At 43.1% G+C, this 19,884-nt stretch overlaps 6 non-coding genes across 6 annotated transcripts; all 6 read right to left on the bottom strand.

The window, feature by feature from the left end:
- Nucleotides 1-8,802: 8,802 nt before the first annotated feature.
- Nucleotides 8,803-8,873, bottom strand: trnag-gcc (transfer RNA glycine (anticodon GCC)). The gene has a single exon. It is a non-coding gene; the product is annotated as a tRNA-Gly (tRNA).
- A 3,436-nt stretch (nucleotides 8,874-12,309) lies between these two features.
- Nucleotides 12,310-12,382, bottom strand: trnam-cau (transfer RNA methionine (anticodon CAU)). The gene has a single exon. It is a non-coding gene; the product is annotated as a tRNA-Met (tRNA).
- Nucleotides 12,383-12,578: 196 nt separating this feature from the next.
- On the bottom strand, nucleotides 12,579-12,649 carry trnag-gcc (transfer RNA glycine (anticodon GCC)). The gene has a single exon. It is a non-coding gene; the product is annotated as a tRNA-Gly (tRNA).
- A 1,738-nt stretch (nucleotides 12,650-14,387) lies between these two features.
- Nucleotides 14,388-14,457, bottom strand: trnag-gcc (transfer RNA glycine (anticodon GCC)). Its single transcript has one exon. It is a non-coding gene; the product is annotated as a tRNA-Gly (tRNA).
- Nucleotides 14,458-15,598: 1,141 nt separating this feature from the next.
- Nucleotides 15,599-15,671, bottom strand: trnam-cau (transfer RNA methionine (anticodon CAU)). Its single transcript has one exon. It is a non-coding gene; the product is annotated as a tRNA-Met (tRNA).
- Nucleotides 15,672-15,867: 196 nt separating this feature from the next.
- On the bottom strand, nucleotides 15,868-15,938 carry trnag-gcc (transfer RNA glycine (anticodon GCC)). The gene has a single exon. It is a non-coding gene; the product is annotated as a tRNA-Gly (tRNA).
- Nucleotides 15,939-19,884: the final 3,946 nt, after the last annotated feature.

Genomic DNA, 19,884 nt, shown 5'->3' with positions numbered 1-19,884 from the left:
AATGTCTTAAAACATCTTTATAGCATACCTTCCCTTTTTCCTTTGTTCTGTTTCATGCCCTTCTAGTGGTGTGAAAATTTGCAGGTGTTGAAATCTAAGCTCCTTGACTGGCACACATCTTGGGTATTAGACAGGGAGCGCAATTCCTGGATGTCCGCTTTAGTTTGGCTTGAATTTTAGGTTTTATATATGCTTTAAGCATCTAGAGTTCACGGAAAAAAACACTTGTTCTCCTAAAGCCTTTATTCCTTTGTCCTTTGCATTACCAATGCTCTCTCTAGAAGGTAGAGGACTGCACATATGTCCAAGCTGGCCATTCTACAATAGACCTGCCTCGTGTCAGGCTTGACAAAAAATGTAAACACCACCTCATCACATCTATCCTCATCACCACTGAACTACCGAGGCTGAGGGAAAAAGCATGCTAAATTGAAAAAATGTAAACATCTTTTCGCATTTCACAAAGGCAATAGCATTGACGCCCTTAATTGAGTCTTCATTAATTGTCTTCAGACTAATGAGGTTAGTACTTGGGACAGAATGTTTTGTTGGATGGTAAAACAGTTTCGGAGGCTGCCCAGCCCTCACGTCTACTCAAGAGATGGAGAGAAGGTAGAACTGTCTCAAAACATGTTTATAGAATACCCTCCCTTTTTCCTTTGTTCTGTTTCATGTCATTCTAGTGGTGTGAAAATGTGCAGGTGTTGAAGTCTAAGCTCCTTGACTGGCACAAATCTCGGTACTAGAGAGGGGAGCTGAAGTTCACTGAAAGAACACTTGTTGTGCTGAAGACTTTATTCCTTTGACCTTTGGATTACCAATGCTGTCTCTGGAAGGTAGAGGACCGCACATATGTCGAAGCTGTCCATTCTACGAAAAACCTGCCTCGTGTGAGGCTTGAACTCACGACCTTCAGATTATGAGACTGACGCGCCAACGAGGCTGAGGGAATGCTCCTGCTAAATTGAAAAACAATTGTAAACACCTTTTCGCATTTCATAAAAACAATAGCATTGACACACTTAATTGGGTCTTCATTAATTGTCCTGAGAATAAATAGAAGGCTGAGACCTCTGTTACTGCATATCAGTCAGTCAAGCTGAGACTTTTAAAGAGGCGCTTGCAGCCTAAACCACATACTAACCTCATCACCACTGAACTACCAATGCCCACATTGTGTTCCACTGCACCACTGGACAGTCGCACTAATGACATTTGTACTTGGGACAGAATGTTTTGCTGAAAGGTAAAACAGTTTCGGAAACTGCCCAACCCTCGTGTCTACTCAAGAGATGGAGAGAAGGTAGAAGTGTCTTAAATCATCTTTATAGCATACCTTCCTTTTTCCCTTTGTTGTGTTTCATGCCATTCTAGTGGGGTGAGAATTTGCAGATGCAGAGGCGAGAATTCGACCACTGAACCACCAATGCCCATGTGCCGGAGAAAGGAGTTCCATTGAAGACGCCATGGCGTGTAGACAGAATGTTTTTTGATGGTCCATCAGTACTACGTACTAAACCACACACTAACCTCATCACCACTGAACTACCAATGCCCACATTGTGTTCCACTGCACCTCTGGACAGTCACACTAATGAAGTTAGTACTTGGGACAGAATGTTTTGTTGGAAAACTGTTTCGGAAGCTGTCCACCCATCACGTCTACTCAAGAGATGGAGAGAAGGTAGAAATGTTTTAAAACATCTTTATAGCATACCTTCCCTTTTTCCTTTGTTCTGTTTCATGCCCTTCTAGTGGTGTGAAAATTTGCAGGTGTTGAAATCTAAGCTCCTTGACTGGCACACATCTTGGGTATTAGACAGGGGAGCGCAATTCCTGGATGTCCGCTTTAGTTTGGGTTGAATTTTAGGTTTTATATATGCTTTAAGCATCTAGAGTTCACGGAAAAAAACACTTGTTCTCCTAAAGCCTTTATTCCTTTGTCCTTTGCATTACCAATGCTCTCTCTAGAAGGTAGAGGACTGCACATATGTCCAAGCTGGCCATTCTACAATAGACCTGCCTCGTGTCAGGCTTGACAAAAAATGTAAACACCTCATCACATCTATCCTCATCACCACTGAACTACCGAGGCTGAGGGAAAAAGCATGCTAAATTGAAAAAATGTAAACATCTTTTCGCATTTCACAAAGGCAATAGCATTGACGCCCTTAATTGAGTCTTCATTAATTGTCTTCAGACTATTGAGGTTAGTACTTGGGACAGGATGTTTTGTTGGATGGTAAAACAGTTTCGGAGGCTGCCCAGCCCTCACGTCTACTCAAGAGATGGAGAGAAGGTAGAACTGTCTCAAAACATCTTTATAGCATACCCTCCCTTTTTCCTTTGTTCTGTTTCATGTCATTCTAGTGGTGTGAAAATGTGCAGGTGTTGAAGTCTAAGCTCCTTGACTGGCACAAATCTCGGTACTAGAGAGGGGAGCTGGAGTTCACGGAAAGAACACTTGTTGTGCTGAAGACTTTATTCCTTTGACCTTTGGATTACCAATGCTGTCTCTGGAAGGTAGAGGACCGCACATATGTCGAAGCTGTCCATTCTACGAAAAACCTGCCTCGTGTGAGGCTTGAACTCACGACCTTCAGATTATGAGACTGACGCGCCAACGAGGCTGAGGGAATGCTCCTGCTAAATTGAAAAACAATTGTAAACACCTTTTCGCATTTCATAAAGACAATAGCATTGACACACTTAATTGGGTCTTCATTAATTGTCCTGAGAATAAATAGAAGGCTGAGACCTCTGTTACTGCATATCAGTCAGTCAAGCTGAGACTTTTAAAGAGGCGCTTGCAGCCTAAACCACATACTAACCTCATCACCACTGAACTACCAATGCCCACATTGTGTTCCACTGCACCACTGGACAGTCGCACTAATGACATTTGTACTTGGGACAGAATGTTTTGCTGAAAGGTAAAACAGTTTCGGAAACTGCCCAACCCTCGTGTCTACTCAAGAGATGGAGAGAAGGTAGAAGTGTCTTAAATCATCTTTATAGCATACCTTCCTTTTTCCCTTTGTTGTGTTTCATGCCATTCTAGTGGGGTGAGAATTTGCAGATGCAGAGGCGAGAATTCGACCACTGAACCACCAATGCCCATGTGCCGGAGAAAGGAGTTCCATTGAAGACGCCATCGCGTGTAGACAGAATGTTTTTTGATGGTCCATCAGTACTACGTACTAAACCCAACACTAACCTCATCACCACTGAACTACCAATGCCCACATTGTGTTCCACTGCACCTCTGGACAGTCACACTAATGAAGTTAGTACTTGGGACAGAATGTTTTGTTGGAAAACTGTTTCGGAAGCTGTCCACCCATCACGTCTACTCAAGAGATGGAGAGAAGGTAGAAATGTCTTAAAACATCTTTATAGCATACCTTCCCTTTTTCCTTTGTTCTGTTTCATGCCCTTCTAGTGGTGTGAAAATTTGCAGGTGTTGAAATCTAAGCTCCTTGACTGGCACACATCTTGGGTATTAGACAGGGGAGCGCAATTCCTGGATGTCCGCTTTAGTTTGGGTTGAATTTTAGGTTTTATATATGCTTTAAGCATCTAGAGTTCACGGAAAAAAACACTTGTTCTCCTAAAGCCTTTATTCCTTTGTCCTTTGCATTACCAATGCTCTCTCTAGAAGGTAGAGGACTGCACATATGTCCAAGCTGGCCATTCTACAATAGACCTGCCTCGTGTCAGGCTTGACAAAAAATGTAAACACCACCTCATCACATCTATCCTCATCACCACTGAACTACCGAGGCTGAGGGAAAAAGCATGCTAAATTGAAAAAATGTAAACATCTTTTCGCATTTCACAAAGGCAATAGCATTGACGCCCTTAATTGAGTCTTCATTAATTGTCTTCAGACTAATGAGGTTAGTACTTGGGACAGAATGTTTTGTTGTAAAACAGTTTCGGAGGCTGCCCAGCCCTCAAATCTACTCAAGAGATGGAGAGAAGGTAGAACTGTCTCAAAACATCTTTATAGCATACCCTCCCTTTTTCCTTTGTTCTGTTTCATGCCCTTCTAGTGGTGTGAAAATTTGCAGGTGTTGAAATCTAAGCTCCTTGACTGGCACACATCTTGGGTATTAGATAGGGGAGCGCAATTCCTGGATGTCCGCTTTAGTTTGGGTTGAATTTTAGGTTTTATATATGCTTTAAGCATCTAGAGTTCACGGAAAAAAACACTTGTTCTCCTAAAGCCTTTATTCCTTTGTCCTTTGCATTACCAATGCTCTTTCTAGAAGGTAGAGGACTGCACATATGTCCAAGCTGGCCATTCTACAATAGACCTGCCTCGTGTCAGGCTTGACAAAAAATGTAAACACCTCATCACATCTATCCTCATCACCACTGAACTACCGAGGCTGAGGGAAAAAGCATGCTAAATTGAAAAAATGTAAACATCTTTTCGCATTTCACAAAGGCAATAGCATTGACGCCCTTAATTGAGTCTTCATTAATTGTCTTCAGACTATTGAGGTTAGTACTTGGGACAGAATGTTTTGTTGGATGGTAAAACAGTTTCGGAGGCTGCCCAGCCCTCACGTCTACTCAAGAGATGGAGAGAAGGTAGAACTGTCTCAAAACATCTTTATAGCATACCCTCCCTTTTTCCTTTGTTCTGTTTCATGTCATTCTAGTGGTGTGAAAATGTGCAGGTGTTGAAGTCTAAGCTCCTTGACTGGCACAAATCTCGGTACTAGAGAGGGGAGCTGGAGTTCACGGAAAGAACACTTGTTGTGCTGAAGACTTTATTCCTTTGACCTTTGGATTACCAATGCTGTCTCTGGAAGGTAGAGGACCGCACATATGTCGAAGCTGTCCATTCTACGAAAAACCTGCCTCGTGTGAGGCTTGAACTCACGACCTTCAGATTATGAGACTGACGCGCTGCCAACTGCGCCAAGAGGCTGAGGGAATGCGCCTGCTAAATTGAAAAACAATTGTAAACACCTTTTCGCATTTCATAAAGACAATAGCATTGACACACTTAATTGGGTCTTCATTAATTGTCCTGAGAATAAATAGAAGGCTGAGACCTCTGTTACTGCATATCAGTCAGTCAAGCTGCGCTCATTTTGAGTTGTGAGACTTTTAAAGAGGTGCTTGCATTGGGCGGGAATCGAACCCGGGTCTCCCGCGTGGCAGGCGAGAATTCGACCACCAATGCCCACGTGTTGGAAAAAGGAGTTCCATTGAAGACGCCATCGCGTGTAGACAGAATCTTTTTCTTGATGGTCCATCAGTACTACATACTAAACCACATACTAACCTCATCACCACTGAACTACCAATGCCCACATTGTGTTCCACTGCACCACTGGACAGTCGCACTAATGACATTTGTACTTGGGACAGAATGTTTTGCTGAAAGGTAAAACAGTTTCGGAAACTGCCCAACCCTCGTGTCTACTCAAGAGATGGAGAGAAGGTAGAAGTGTCTTAAATCATCTTTATAGCATACCTTCCTTTTTCCCTTTGTTGTGTTTCATGCCATTCTAGTGGGGTGAGAATTTGCAGATGCAGAGGCGAGAATTCGACCACTGAACCACCAATGCCCATGTGCCGGAGAAAGGAGTTCCATTGAAGACGCCATCGCGTGTAGACAGAATGTTTTTTGATGGTCCATCAGTACTACGTACTAAACCACACACTAACCTCATCACCACTGAACTACCAATGCCCACATTGTGTTCCACTGCACCTCTGGACAGTCACACTAATGAAGTTAGTACTTGGGACAGAATGTTTTGTTGGAAAACTGTTTCGGAAGCTGTCCACCCATCACGTCTACTCAAGAGATGGAGAGAAGGTAGAAATGTTTTAAAACATCTTTATAGCATACCTTCCCTTTTTCCTTTGTTCTGTTTCATGCCCTTCTAGTGGTGTGAAAATTTGCAGGTGTTGAAATCTAAGCTCCTTGACTGGCACACATCTTGGGTATTAGACAGGGGAGCGCAATTCCTGGATGTCCGCTTTAGTTTGGGTTGAATTTTAGGTTTTATATATGCTTTAAGCATCTAGAGTTCACGGAAAAAAACACTTGTTCTCCTAAAGCCTTTATTCCTTTGTCCTTTGCATTACCAATGCTCTCTCTAGAAGGTAGAGGACTGCACATATGTCCAAGCTGGCCATTCTACAATAGACCTGCCTCGTGTCAGGCTTGACAAAAAATGTAAACACCTCATCACATCTATCCTCATCACCACTGAACTACCGAGGCTGAGGGAAAAAGCATGCTAAATTGAAAAAATGTAAACATCTTTTCGCATTTCACAAAGGCAATAGCATTGACGCCCTTAATTGAGTCTTCATTAATTGTCTTCAGACTATTGAGGTTAGTACTTGGGACAGAATGTTTTGTTGGATGGTAAAACAGTTTCGGAGGCTGCCCAGCCCTCACGTCTACTCAAGAGATGGAGAGAAGGTAGAACTGTCTCAAAACATCTTTATAGCATACCCTCCCTTTTTCCTTTGTTCTGTTTCATGTCATTCTAGTGGTGTGAAAATGTGCAGGTGTTGAAGTCTAAGCTCCTTGACTGGCACAAATCTCGGTACTAGAGAGGGGAGCTGGAGTTCACGGAAAGAACACTTGTTGTGCTGAAGACTTTATTCCTTTGACCTTTGGATTACCAATGCTGTCTCTGGAAGGTAGAGGACCGCACATATGTCGAAGCTGTCCATTCTACGAAAAACCTGCCTCGTGTGAGGCTTGAATTCACGACCTTCAGATTATGAGACTGACGCGCCAACTGCGCCAACGAGGCTGAGGGAATGCGCCTGCTAAATTGAAAAACAATTTTAAACACCTTTTCGCATTTCATAAAGACAATAGCATTGACACACTTAATTGGGTCTTCATTAATTGTCCTGAGAATAAATAGAAGGCTGAGACCTCTGTTACTGCATATCAGTCAGTCAAGCTGCGCTCATTTTGAGTTGTGAGACTTTTAAAGAGGTGCTTGCATTGGCCGGGAATCGAACCCGGGTCTCCCGCGTGGCAGGTGAGAATTCGACCACTGAACCACCAATGCCCACGTGTTGGAAAAAGGAGTTCCATTGAAGACGCCATCGCGTGTAGACAGAATCTTTTTCTTGATGGTCCATCAGTACTACATACTAAACCACATACTAACCTCATCACCACTGAACTACCAATGCCCACATTGTGTTCCACTGCACCACTGGACAGTCGCACTAATGACATTTGTACTTGGGACAGAATGTTTTGCTGAAAGGTAAAACAGTTTCGGAAACTGCCCAACCCTCGTGTCTACTCAAGAGATGGAGAGAAGGTAGAAGTGTCTTAAATCATCTTTATATCATACCTTCCTTTTTCCCTTTGTTGTGTTTCATGCCATTCTAGTGGGGTGAGAATTTGCAGATGCAGAGGCGAGAATTCGACCACTGAACCACCAATGCCCATGTGCCGGAGAAAGGAGTTCCATTGAAGACGCCATCGCGTGTAGACAGAATGTTTTTTGATGGTCCATCAGTACTACGTACTAAACCACACACTAACCTCATCACCACTGAACTACCAATGCCCACATTGTGTTCCACTGCACCTCTGGACAGTCACACTAATGAAGTTAGTACTTGGGACAGAATGTTTTGTTGGAAAACTGTTTCGGAAGCTGTCCACCCATCACGTCTACTCAAGAGATGGAGAGAAGGTAGAAATGTCTTAAAACATCTTTATAGCATACCTTCCCTTTTTCCTTTGTTCTGTTTCATGCCCTTCTAGTGGTGTGAAAATTTGCAGGTGTTGAAATCTAAGCTCCTTGACTGGCACACATCTTGGGTATTAGACAGGGGAGCGCAATTCCTGGATGTCCGCTTTAGTTTGGCTTGAATTTTAGGTTTTATATATGCTTTAAGCATCTAGAGTTCACGGAAAAAAACACTTGTTCTCCTAAAGCCTTTATTCCTTTGTCCTTTGCATTACCAATGCTCTCTCTAGAAGGTAGAGGACTGCACATATGTCCAAGCTGGCCATTCTACAATAGACCTGCCTCGTGTCAGGCTTGACAAAAAATGTAAACACCTCATCACATCTATCCTCATCACCACTGAACTACCGAGGCTGAGGGAAAAAGCATGCTAAATTGAAAAAATGTAAACATCTTTTCGCATTTCACAAAGGCAATAGCATTGACGCCCTTAATTGAGTCTTCATTAATTGTCTTCAGACTAATGAGGTTAGTACTTGGGACAGAATGTTTTGTTGGATGTTAAAACAGTTTCGGAGGCTGCCCAGCCCTCACGTCTACTCAAGAGATGGAGAGAAGGTAGAACTGTCTCAAAACATCTTTATAGAATACCCTCCCTTTTTCCTTTGTTCTGTTTCATGTCATTCTAGTGGTGTGAAAATGTGCAGGTGTTGAAGTCTAAGCTCCTTGACTGGCACAAATCTCGGTACTAGAGAGGGGAGCTGGAGTTCACAGAAAGAACACTTGTTGTGCTGAAGACTTTATTCCTTTGACCTTTGGATTACCAATGCTGTCTCTGGAAGGTAGAGGACCGCACATATGTCGAAGCTGTCCATTCTACGAAAAACCTGCCTCGTGTGAGGCTTGAACTCACGACCTTCAGATTATGAGACTGACGCGCTGCCAATTGTTAATTGTAAACACCTTTTCGCATTTCATAAAGACAATAGCATTGACACACTTAATTGGGTCTTCATTAATTGTCCTGAGAATAAATAGAAGGCTGAGACCTCTGTTACTGCATATCAGTCAGTCAAGCTGAGACTTTTAAAGAGGCGCTTGCATTGGCCGGGAATCGAACCCGGGTCTCCCGCGTGGCAGGCGAGAATTCGACCACTGAACCACCAATGCCCATGTGTTGTAAAAAGGAGTTCCATTGAAGACGCCATCGCGTGTAGACAGAATGTTTTTTGATGGTCCATCAGTACTACGTACTAAACCACACACTAACCTCATCATCACTGAACTACCAATGCCCACATTGTGTTCCACTGCACCTCTGGACAGTCACACTAATGAAGTTAGTACTTGGGACAGAATGTTTTGTTGGAAAACTGTTTCGGAAGCTGTCCACCCATCACGTCTACTCAAGAGATGGAGAGAAGGTAGAAATGTTTTAAAACATCTTTATAGCATACCTTCCCTTTTTCCTTTGTTCTGTTTCATGCCCTTCTAGTGGTGTGAAAATTTGCAGGTGTTGAAATCTAAGCTCCTTGACTGGCACACATCTTGGGTATTAGACAGGGGAGCGCAATTCCTGGATGTCCGCTTTAGTTTGGGTTGAATTTTAGGTTTTATATATGCTTTAAGCATCTAGAGTTCACGGAAAAAAACACTTGTTCTCCTAAAGCCTTTATTCCTTTGTCCTTTGCATTACCAATGCTCTCTCTAGAAGGTAGAGGACTGCACATATGTCCAAGCTGGCCATTCTACAATAGACCTGCCTCGTGTCAGGCTTGACAAAAAATGTAAACACCTCATCACATCTATCCTCATCACCACTGAACTACCGAGGCTGAGGGAAAAAGCATGCTAAATTGAAAAAATGTAAACATCTTTTCGCATTTCACAAAGGCAATAGCATTGACGCCCTTAATTGAGTCTTCATTAATTGTCTTCAGACTATTGAGGTTAGTACTTGGGACAGGATGTTTTGTTGGATGGTAAAACAGTTTCGGAGGCTGCCCAGCCCTCACGTCTACTCAAGAGATGGAGAGAAGGTAGAACTGTCTCAAAACATCTTTATAGCATACCCTCCCTTTTTCCTTTGTTCTGTTTCATGTCATTCTAGTGGTGTGAAAATGTGCAGGTGTTGAAGTCTAAGCTCCTTGACTGGCACAAATCTCGGTACTAGAGAGGGGAGCTGGAGTTCACGGAAAGAACACTTGTTGTGCTGAAGACTTTATTCCTTTGACCTTTGGATTACCAATGCTGTCTCTGGAAGGTAGAGGACCGCACATATGTCGAAGCTGTCCATTCTACGAAAAACTTGCCTCGTGTGAGGCTTGAACTCACGACCTTCAGATTATGAGACTGACGCGCCAACGAGGCTGAGGGAATGCTCCTGCTAAATTGAAAAACAATTGTAAACACCTTTTCGCATTTCATAAAGACAATAGCATTCACACACTTAATTGGGTCTTCATTAATTGTCCTGAGAATAAATAGAAGGCTGAGACCTTTGTTACTGCATATCAGTCAGTCAAGCTGAGACTTTTAAAGAGGCGCTTGCAGCCTAAACCACATACTAACCTCATCACCACTGAACTACCAATGCCCACATTGTGTTCCACTGCACCACTGGACAGTCGCACTAATGACATTTGTACTTGGGACAGAATGTTTTGCTGAAAGGTAAAACAGTTTCGGAAACTGCCCAACCCTCGTGTCTACTCAAGAGATGGAGAGAAGGTAGAAGTGTCTTAAATCATCTTTATAGCATACCTTCCTTTTTCCCTTTGTTGTGTTTCATGCCATTCTAGTGGGGTGAGAATTTGCAGATGCAGAGGCGAGAATTCGACCACTGAACCACCAATGCCCATGTGCCGGAGAAAGGAGTTCCATTGAAGACGCCATCGCGTGTAGACAGAATGTTTTTTGATGGTCCATCAGTACTACGTACTAAACCCAACACTAACCTCATCACCACTGAACTACCAATGCCCACATTGTGTTCCACTGCACCTCTGGACAGTCACACTAATGAAGTTAGTACTTGGGACAGAATGTTTTGTTGGAAAACTGTTTCGGAAGCTGTCCACCCATCACGTCTACTCAAGAGATGGAGAGAAGGTAGAAATGTCTTAAAACATCTTTATAGCATACCTTCCCTTTTTCCTTTGTTCTGTTTCATGCCCTTCTAGTGGTGTGAAAATTTGCAGGTGTTGAAATCTAAGCTCCTTGACTGGCACACATCTTGGGTATTAGACAGGGGAGCGCAATTCCTGGATGTCCGCTTTAGTTTGGGTTGAATTTTAGGTTTTATATATGCTTTAAGCATCTAGAGTTCACGGAAAAAAACACTTGTTCTCCTAAAGCCTTTATTCCTTTGTCCTTTGCATTACCAATGCTCTCTCTAGAAGGTAGAGGACTGCACATATGTCCAAGCTGGCCATTCTACAATAGACCTGCCTCGTGTCAGGCTTGACAAAAAATGTAAACACCTCATCACATCTATCCTCATCACCACTGAACTACCGAGGCTGAGGGAAAAAGCATGCTAAATTGAAAAAATGTAAACATCTTTTCGCATTTCACAAAGGCAATAGCATTGACGCCCTTAATTGAGTCTTCATTAATTGTCTTCAGACTAATGAGGTTAGTACTTGGGACAGAATGTTTTGTTGTAAAACAGTTTCGGAGGCTGCCCAGCCCTCAAATCTACTCAAGAGATGGAGAGAAGGTAGAACTGTCTCAAAACATCTTTATAGCATACCCTCCCTTTTTCCTTTGTTCTGTTTCATGCCCTTCTAGTGGTGTGAAAATTTGCAGGTGTTGAAATCTAAGCTCCTTGACTGGCACACATCTTGGGTATTAGATAGGGGAGCGCAATTCCTGGATGTCCGCTTTAGTTTGGGTTGAATTTTAGGTTTTATATATGCTTTAAGCATCTAGAGTTCACGGAAAAAAACACTTGTTCTCCTAAAGCCTTTATTCCTTTGTCCTTTGCATTACCAATGCTCTTTCTAGAAGGTAGAGGACTGCACATATGTCCAAGCTGGCCATTCTACAATAGACCTGCCTCGTGTCAGGCTTGACAAAAAATGTAAACACCTCATCACATCTATCCTCATCACCACTGAACTACCGAGGCTGAGGGAAAAAGCATGCTAAATTGAAAAAATGTAAACATCTTTTCGCATTTCACAAAGGCAATAGCATTGACGCCCTTAATTGAGTCTTCATTAATTGTCTTCAGACTATTGAGGTTAGTACTTGGGACAGAATGTTTTGTTGGATGGTAAAACAGTTTCGGAGGCTGCCCAGCCCTCACGTCTACTCAAGAGATGGAGAGAAGGTAGAACTGTCTCAAAACATCTTTATAGCATACCCTCCCTTTTTCCTTTGTTCTGTTTCATGTCATTCTAGTGGTGTGAAAATGTGCAGGTGTTGAAGTCTAAGCTCCTTGACTGGCACAAATCTCGGTACTAGAGAGGGGAGCTGGAGTTCACGGAAAGAACACTTGTTGTGCTGAAGACTTTATTCCTTTGACCTTTGGATTACCAATGCTGTCTCTGGAAGGTAGAGGACCGCACATATGTCGAAGCTGTCCATTCTACGAAAAACCTGCCTCGTGTGAGGCTTGAACTCACGACCTTCAGATTATGAGACTGACGCGCTGCCAACTGCGCCAACGAGGCTGAGGGAATGCGCCTGCTAAATTGAAAAACAATTGTAAACACCTTTTCGCATTTCATAAAGACAATAGCATTGACACACTTAATTGGGTCTTCATTAATTGTCCTGAGAATAAATAGAAGGCTGAGACCTCTGTTACTGCATATCAGTCAGTCAAGCTGCGCTCATTTTGAGTTGTGAGACTTTTAAAGAGGTGCTTGCATTGGCCGGGAATCGAACCCGGGTCTCCCGCGTGGCAGGCGAGAATTCGACCACTGAACCACCAATGCCCACTTGTTGGAAAAAGGAGTTCCATTGAAGACGCCATCGCGTGTAGACAGAATCTTTTTCTTGATGGTCCATCAGTACTACATACTAAACCACATACTAACCTCATCACCACTGAACTACCAATGCCCACATTGTGTTCCACTGCACCACTGGACAGTCGCACTAATGACATTTGTACTTGGGACAGAATGTTTTGCTGAAAGGTAAAACAGTTTCGGAAACTGCCCAACCCTCGTGTCTACTCAAGAGATGGAGAGAAGGTAGAAGTGTCTTAAATCATCTTTATAGCATACCTTCCTTTTTCCCTTTGTTGTGTTTCATGCCATTCTAGTGGGGTGAGAATTTGCAGATGCAGAGGCGAGAATTCGACCACTGAACCACCAATGCCCATGTGCCGGAGAAAGGAGTTCCATTGAAGACGCCATCGCGTGTAGACAGAATGTTTTTTGATGGTCCATCAGTACTACGTACTAAACCACACACTAACCTCATCACCACTGAACTACCAATGCCCACATTGTGTTCCACTGCACCTCTGGACAGTCACACTAATGAAGTTAGTACTTGGGACAGAATGTTTTGTTGGAAAACTGTTTCGGAAGCTGTCCACCCATCACGTCTACTCAAGAGATGGAGAGAAGGTAGAAATGTCTTAAAACATCTTTATAGCATACCTTCCCTTTTTCCTTTGTTCTGTTTCATGCCCTTCTAGTGGTGTGAAAATTTGCAGGTGTTGAAATCTAAGCTCCTTGACTGGCACACATCTTGGGTATTAGACAGGGGAGCGCAATTCCTGGATGTCCGCTTTAGTTTGGCTTGAATTTTAGGTTTTATATATGCTTTAAGCATCTAGAGTTCACGGAAAAAAACACTTGTTCTCCTAAAGCCTTTATTCCTTTGTCCTTTGCATTACCAATGCTCTCTCTAGAAGGTAGAGGACTGCACATATGTCCAAGCTGGCCATTCTACAATAGACCTGCCTCGTGTCAGGCTTGACAAAAAATGTAAACACCTCATCACATCTATCCTCATCACCACTGAACTACCGAGGCTGAGGGAAAAAGCATGCTAAATTGAAAAAATGTAAACATCTTTTCGCATTTCACAAAGGCAATAGCATTGACGCCCTTAATTGAGTCTTCATTAATTGTCTTCAGACTATTGAGGTTAGTACTTGGGACAGAATGTTTTGTTGGATGGTAAAACAGTTTCGGAGGCTGCCCAGCCCTCACGTCTACTCAAGAGATGGAGAGAAGGTAGAACTGTCTCAAAACATCTTTATAGCATACCCTCCCTTTTTCCTTTGTTCTGTTTCATGTCATTCTAGTGGTGTGAAAATGTGCAGGTGTTGAAGTCTAAGCTCCTTGACTGGCACAAATCTCGGTACTAGAGAGGGGAGCTGGAGTTCACGGAAAGAACACTTGTTGTGCTGAAGACTTTATTCCTTTGACCTTTGGATTACCAATGCTGTCTCTGGAAGGTAGAGGACCGCACATATGTCGAAGCTGTCCATTCTACGAAAAACCTGCCTCGTGTGAGGCTTGAACTCACGACCTTCAGATTATGAGACTGACGCGCTGCCAACTGTTAATTGTAAACACCTTTTCGCATTTCATAAAGACAATAGCATTGACACACTTAATTGGGTCTTCATTAATTGTCCTGAGAATAAATAGAAGGCTGAGACCTCTGTTACTGCATATCAGTCAGTCAAGCTGAGACTTTTAAAGAGGCGCTTGCATTGGCCGGGAATCGAACCCGGGTCTCCGCGTGGCAGGCGAGAATTCAACCACTGAACCACCAATGCCCACGTGTTGGAAAAAGGAGTTCCATTGAAGACGCCATCGCGTGTAGACAGAATCTTTTTCTTGATGGTCCATCAGTACTACATACTAAACCACATACTAACCTCATCACCACTGAACTACCAATGCCCACATTGTGTTCCACTGCACCACTGGACAGTCGCACTAATGACATTTGTACTTGGGACAGAATGTTTTGTTGAAAGGTAAAACTGTTTCGGAAGCTGTCCACCCATCACGTCTACTCAACAGATGGAGAGAAGGTAGAAATGTCTTAAAACATCTTTATAGCATACCTTCCCTTTTTCCTTTGTTCTGTTTCATGCCCTTCTAGTGGTGTGAAAATTTGCAGGTGTTGAAATCTAAGCTCCTTGACTGGCACACATCTTGGGTATTAGACAGGGGAGCGCAATTCCTGGATGTCCGCTGTAGTTTGGCTTGAATTTTAGGTTTTATATATGCTTTAAGCATCTAGAGTTCACGGAAAAAAACATTTGTTCTCCTAAAGCCTTTATTCCTTTGTCCTTTGCATTACCAATGCTCTCTCTAGAAGGTAGAGGACTGCACATATGTCCAAGCTGGCCATTCTACAATAGACCTGCCTCGTGTCAGGCTTGACAAAAAATGTAAACACCTCATCACATCTATCCTCATCACCACTGAACTTCCGAGGCTGAGGGAAAAAGCATGCTAAATTGAAAAAATGTAAACATCTTTTCGCATTTCACAAAGGCAATAGCATTGACGCCCTTAATTGAGTCTTCATTAATTGTCTTCAGACTAATGAGGTTAGTACTTGGGACAGAATGTTTTGTTGTAAAACAGTTTCGGAGGCTGCCCAGCCCTCAAGTCTACTCAAGAGATGGAGAGAAGGTAGAACTGTCTCAAAACATCTTTATAGCATACCTTCCCTTTTTCCTTTGTTGTGTTTCATGTCATTCTAGTGGTGTGAAAATGTGCAGGTGTTGAAGTCTAAGCTCCTTGACTGGCACAAGTCTCGGTACTAGAGAGGGGAGCTGGAGTTCACGGAAAGAACACTTGTTGTGCTGAAGACTTTATTCCTTTGACCTTTGGATTACCAATGCTGTCTCTGGAAGGTAGAGGACCGCACATATGTCGAAGCTGTCCATTCTACGAAAAACCTGCCTCGTGTGAGGCTTGAACTCACGACCTTCAGATTATGAGACTGACGCGCTGCCAACTGCGCCAACGAGGCTGAGGGAATGCGCCTGCTAAATTGAAAAACAATTGTAAACACCTTTTCGCATTTCATAAAGACAATAGCATTGACACACTTAATTGGGTCTTCATTAATTGTCCTGAGAATAAATAGAAGGCTGAGACCTCTGTTACTGCATATCAGTCAGTCAAGCTGCGCTCATTTTGAGTTGTGAGACTTTTAAAGAGGTGCTTGCATTGGCCGGGAATCGAACCCGGGTCTCCCGCGTGGCAGGCGAGAATTCGACCACTGAACCACCAACGCCCACGTGTTGGAAAAAGGAGTTCCATTGAAGACGCCATCGCGTGTAGACAGAATCTTTTTCTTGATGGTCCATCAGTACTACATACTAAACCACATACTAACCTCATCACCACTGAACTACCAATGCCCACATTGTGTTCCACTGCACCACTGGACAGTCGCACTAATGACATTTGTACTTGGGACAGAATGTTTTGCTGAAAGGTAAAACAGTTTCGGAAACTGCCCATCCCTCGTGTCTACTCAAGAGATGGAGAGAAGGTAGAAGTGTCTTAAATCATCTTTATAGCATACCTTCCTTTTTCCCTTTGTTGTGTTTCATGCCATTCTAGTGGGGTGAGAATTTGCAGATGCAGAGGCGAGAATTCGACCACTGAACCACCAATGCCCATGTGCCGGAGAAAGGAGTTCCATTGAAGACGCCATCGCGTGTAGACAGAATGTTTTTTGATGGTCCATCAGTACTACGTACTAAACCACACACTAACCTCATCACCACTGAACTACCAATGCCCACATTGTGTTCCACTGCACCTCTGGACAGTCACACTAATGAAGTTAGTACTTGGGACAGAATGTTTTGTTGGAAAACTGTTTCGGAAGCTGTCCACCCATCACGTCTACTCAAGAGATGGAGAGAAGGTAGAAGTGTCTTAAATCATCTTTATAGCATACCTTCCTTTTTCCCTTTGTTGTGTTTCATGCCATCCTAGTGGGGTGAGAATTTGCAGATGCAGAGGCGAGAATTCGACCACTGAACCACCAATGCCCACGTGTTGTAAAAAGGAGTTCCATTGAAGACGCCATCGCGTGTAGACAGAATGTTTTTTGATGGTCCATCAGTACTACGTACTAAACCACACACTAACCTCATCACCACTGAACTACCAATGCCCACATTGTGTTCCACTGCACCTCTGGACAGTCACACTAATGAAGTTAGTACTTGGGACAGAATGTTTTGTTGGAAAACTGTTTCGGAAGCTGTCCACCCATCACGTCTACTCAAGAGATGGAGAGAAGGTAGAAATGTCTTAAAACATCTTTATAGCATACCTTCCCTTTTTCCTTTGTTCTGTTTCATGCCCTTCTAGTGGTGTGAAAATTTGCAGGTGTTGAAATCTAAGCTCCTTGACTGGCACACATCTTGGGTATTAGACAGGGGAGCGCAATTCCTGGATGTCCGCTTTAGTTTGGGTTGAATTTTAGGTTTTATATATGCTTTAAGCATCTAGAGTTCACGGAAAAAAACACTTGTTCTCCTAAAGCCTTTATTCCTTTGTCCTTTGCATTACCAATGCTCTCTCTAGAAGGTAGAGGACTGCACATATGTCCAAGGCTTGACAAAAAATGTAAACACCTCATCACATCTATCCTCATCACCACTGAACTACCGAGGCTGAGGGAAAAAGCATGCTAAATTGAAAAAATGTAAACATCTTTTCGCATTTCACAAAGGCAATAGCATTGACGCCCTTAATTGAGTCTTCATTAATTGTCTTCAGACTATTGAGGTTAGTACTTGGGACAGAATGTTTTGTTGGATGGTAAAACAGTTTCGGAGGCTGCCCAGCCCTCACGTCTACTCAAGAGATGGAGAGAAGGTAGAACTGTCTCAAAACATCTTTATAGCATACCCTCCCTTTTTCCTTTGTTCTGTTTCATGTCATTCTAGTGGTGTGAAAATGTGCAGGTGTTGAAGTCTAAGCTCCTTGACTGGCACAAATCTCGGTACTAGAGAGGGGAGCTGGAGTTCACGGAAAGAACACTTGTTGTGCTGAAGACTTTATTCCTTTGACCTTTGGATTACCAATGCTGTCTCTGGAAGGTAGAGGACCGCACATATGTCGAAGCTGTCCATTCTACGAGAAACCTGCCTCGTGTGAGGCTTGAACTCACGACCTTCAGATTATGAGACTGACGCGCTGCCAACTGTTAATTGTAAACACCTTTTCGCATTTCATAAAGACAATAGCATTGACACACTTAATTGGGTCTTCATTAATTGTCCTGAGAATAAATAGAAGGCTGAGACCTCTGTTACTGCATATCAGTCAGTCAAGCTGAGACTTTTAAAGAGGCGCTTGCATTGGCCGGGAATCGAACCCGGCTCTCCCGCGTGGCAGGAGAGAATTCGACCATTGAACCACCAATGCCCACGTATTGGAAAAAGGAGTTCCATTGAAGACGCCATCGCGTGTAGACAGAATCTTTTTCTTGATGGTCCATCAGTACTACATACTAAACCACATACTAACCTCATCACCACTGAACTACCAATGCCCACATTGTGTTCCACTGCACCACTGGACAGTCGCACTAATGACATTTGTACTTGGGACAGAATGTTTTGTTGAAAGGTAAAACTGTTTCGGAAGCTGTCCACCCATCACGTCTACTCAAGAGATGGAGAGAAGGTAGAAGTGTCTTAAATCATCTTTATAGCACACCTTCCTTTTTACCTTTGTTGTGTTTCATGCCATTCTAGTGGGGTGAGAATTTGCAGATGCAGAGGCGAGAATTCGACCACTGAACCACCAATGCCCATGTGCCGGAGAAAGGAGTTCCATTGAAGACGCCATCGCGTGTAGACAGAATGTTTTTTGATGGTCCATCAGTACTACGTACTAAACCACACACTAACCTCATCACCACTGAACCACCAACGCCAGGTAAAACAGTTTCGGAAACTGCCCATCCCTCGTGTCTACTCAAGAGATGGAGAGAAGGTAGAAGTGTCTTAAATCATCTTTATAGCATACCTTCCTTTTTACCTTTGTTGTGTTTTATGCCATTCTAGTGGGGTGAGAATTTGCAGATGCAGAGGCGAGAATTCGACCACTGAACCACCAATGCCCATGTGCCGGAGAAAGGAGTTCCATTGAAGACGCCATCGCGTGTAGACAGAATGTTTTTTGATGGTCCATCAGTACTACGTACTAAACCACACACTAACCTCATCACCACTGAACTACCAATGCCCACATTGTGTTCCACTGCACCTCTGGACAGTCACACTAATGAAGTTAGTACTTGGGACAGAATGTTTTGTTGGAAAACTGTTTCGGAAGCTGTCCACCCATCACGTCTACTCAAGAGATGGAGAGAAGGTAGAAATGTTTTAAAACATCTTTATAGCATACCTTCCCTTTTTCATTTGTTCTGTTTCATGCCCTTCTAGTGGTGTGAAAATTTGCAGGTGTTGAAATCTAAGCTCCTTGACTGGCACACATCTTGGGTATTAGACAGGGGAGCGCAATTCCTGGATGTCCGCTTTAGTTTGGGTTGAATTTTAGGTTTTATATATGCTTTAAGCATCTAGAGTTCACGGAAAAAAACACTTGTTCTCCTAAAGCCTTTATTCCTTTGTCCTTTGCATTACCAATGCTCTCTCTAGAAGGTAGAGGACTGCACATATGTCCAAGCTGGCCATTCTACAATAGACCTGCCTCGTGTCAGGCTTGACAAAAAATGTAAACACCACCTCATCACATCTATCCTCATCACCACTGAACTACCGAGGCTGAGGGAAAAAGCATGCTAAATTGAAAAAATGTAAACATCTTTTCGCATTTCACAAAGGCAATAGCATTGACGCCCTTAATTGAGTCTTCATTAATTGTCTTCAGACTATTGAGGTTAGTACTTGGGACAGAATGTTTTGTTGGATGGTAAAACAGTTTCGGAGGCTGCCCAGCCCTCACGTCTACTCAAGAGATGGAGAGAAGGTAGAACTGTCTCAAAACATCTTTATAGCATACCCTCCCTTTTTCCTTTGTTCTGTTTCATGTCATTCTAGTGGTGTGAAAATGTGCAGGTGTTGAAGTCTAAACTCCTTGACTGGCACAAATCTCGGTACTAGAGAGGGGAGCTGGAGTTCACGGAAAGAACACTTGTTGTGCTGAAGACTTTATTCCTTTGACCTTTGGATTACCAATGCTGTCTC

The sequence above is a fragment of the Channa argus genome, unplaced genomic scaffold (assembly GCF_033026475.1).
Source record: "Channa argus isolate prfri unplaced genomic scaffold, Channa argus male v1.0 Contig022, whole genome shotgun sequence".
NCBI lineage: Eukaryota > Metazoa > Chordata > Actinopteri > Anabantiformes > Channidae > Channa > Channa argus.
Note: the sequence above shows the minus strand (reverse complement) of the source record. Positions and strands in the feature narration are given on the sequence as shown.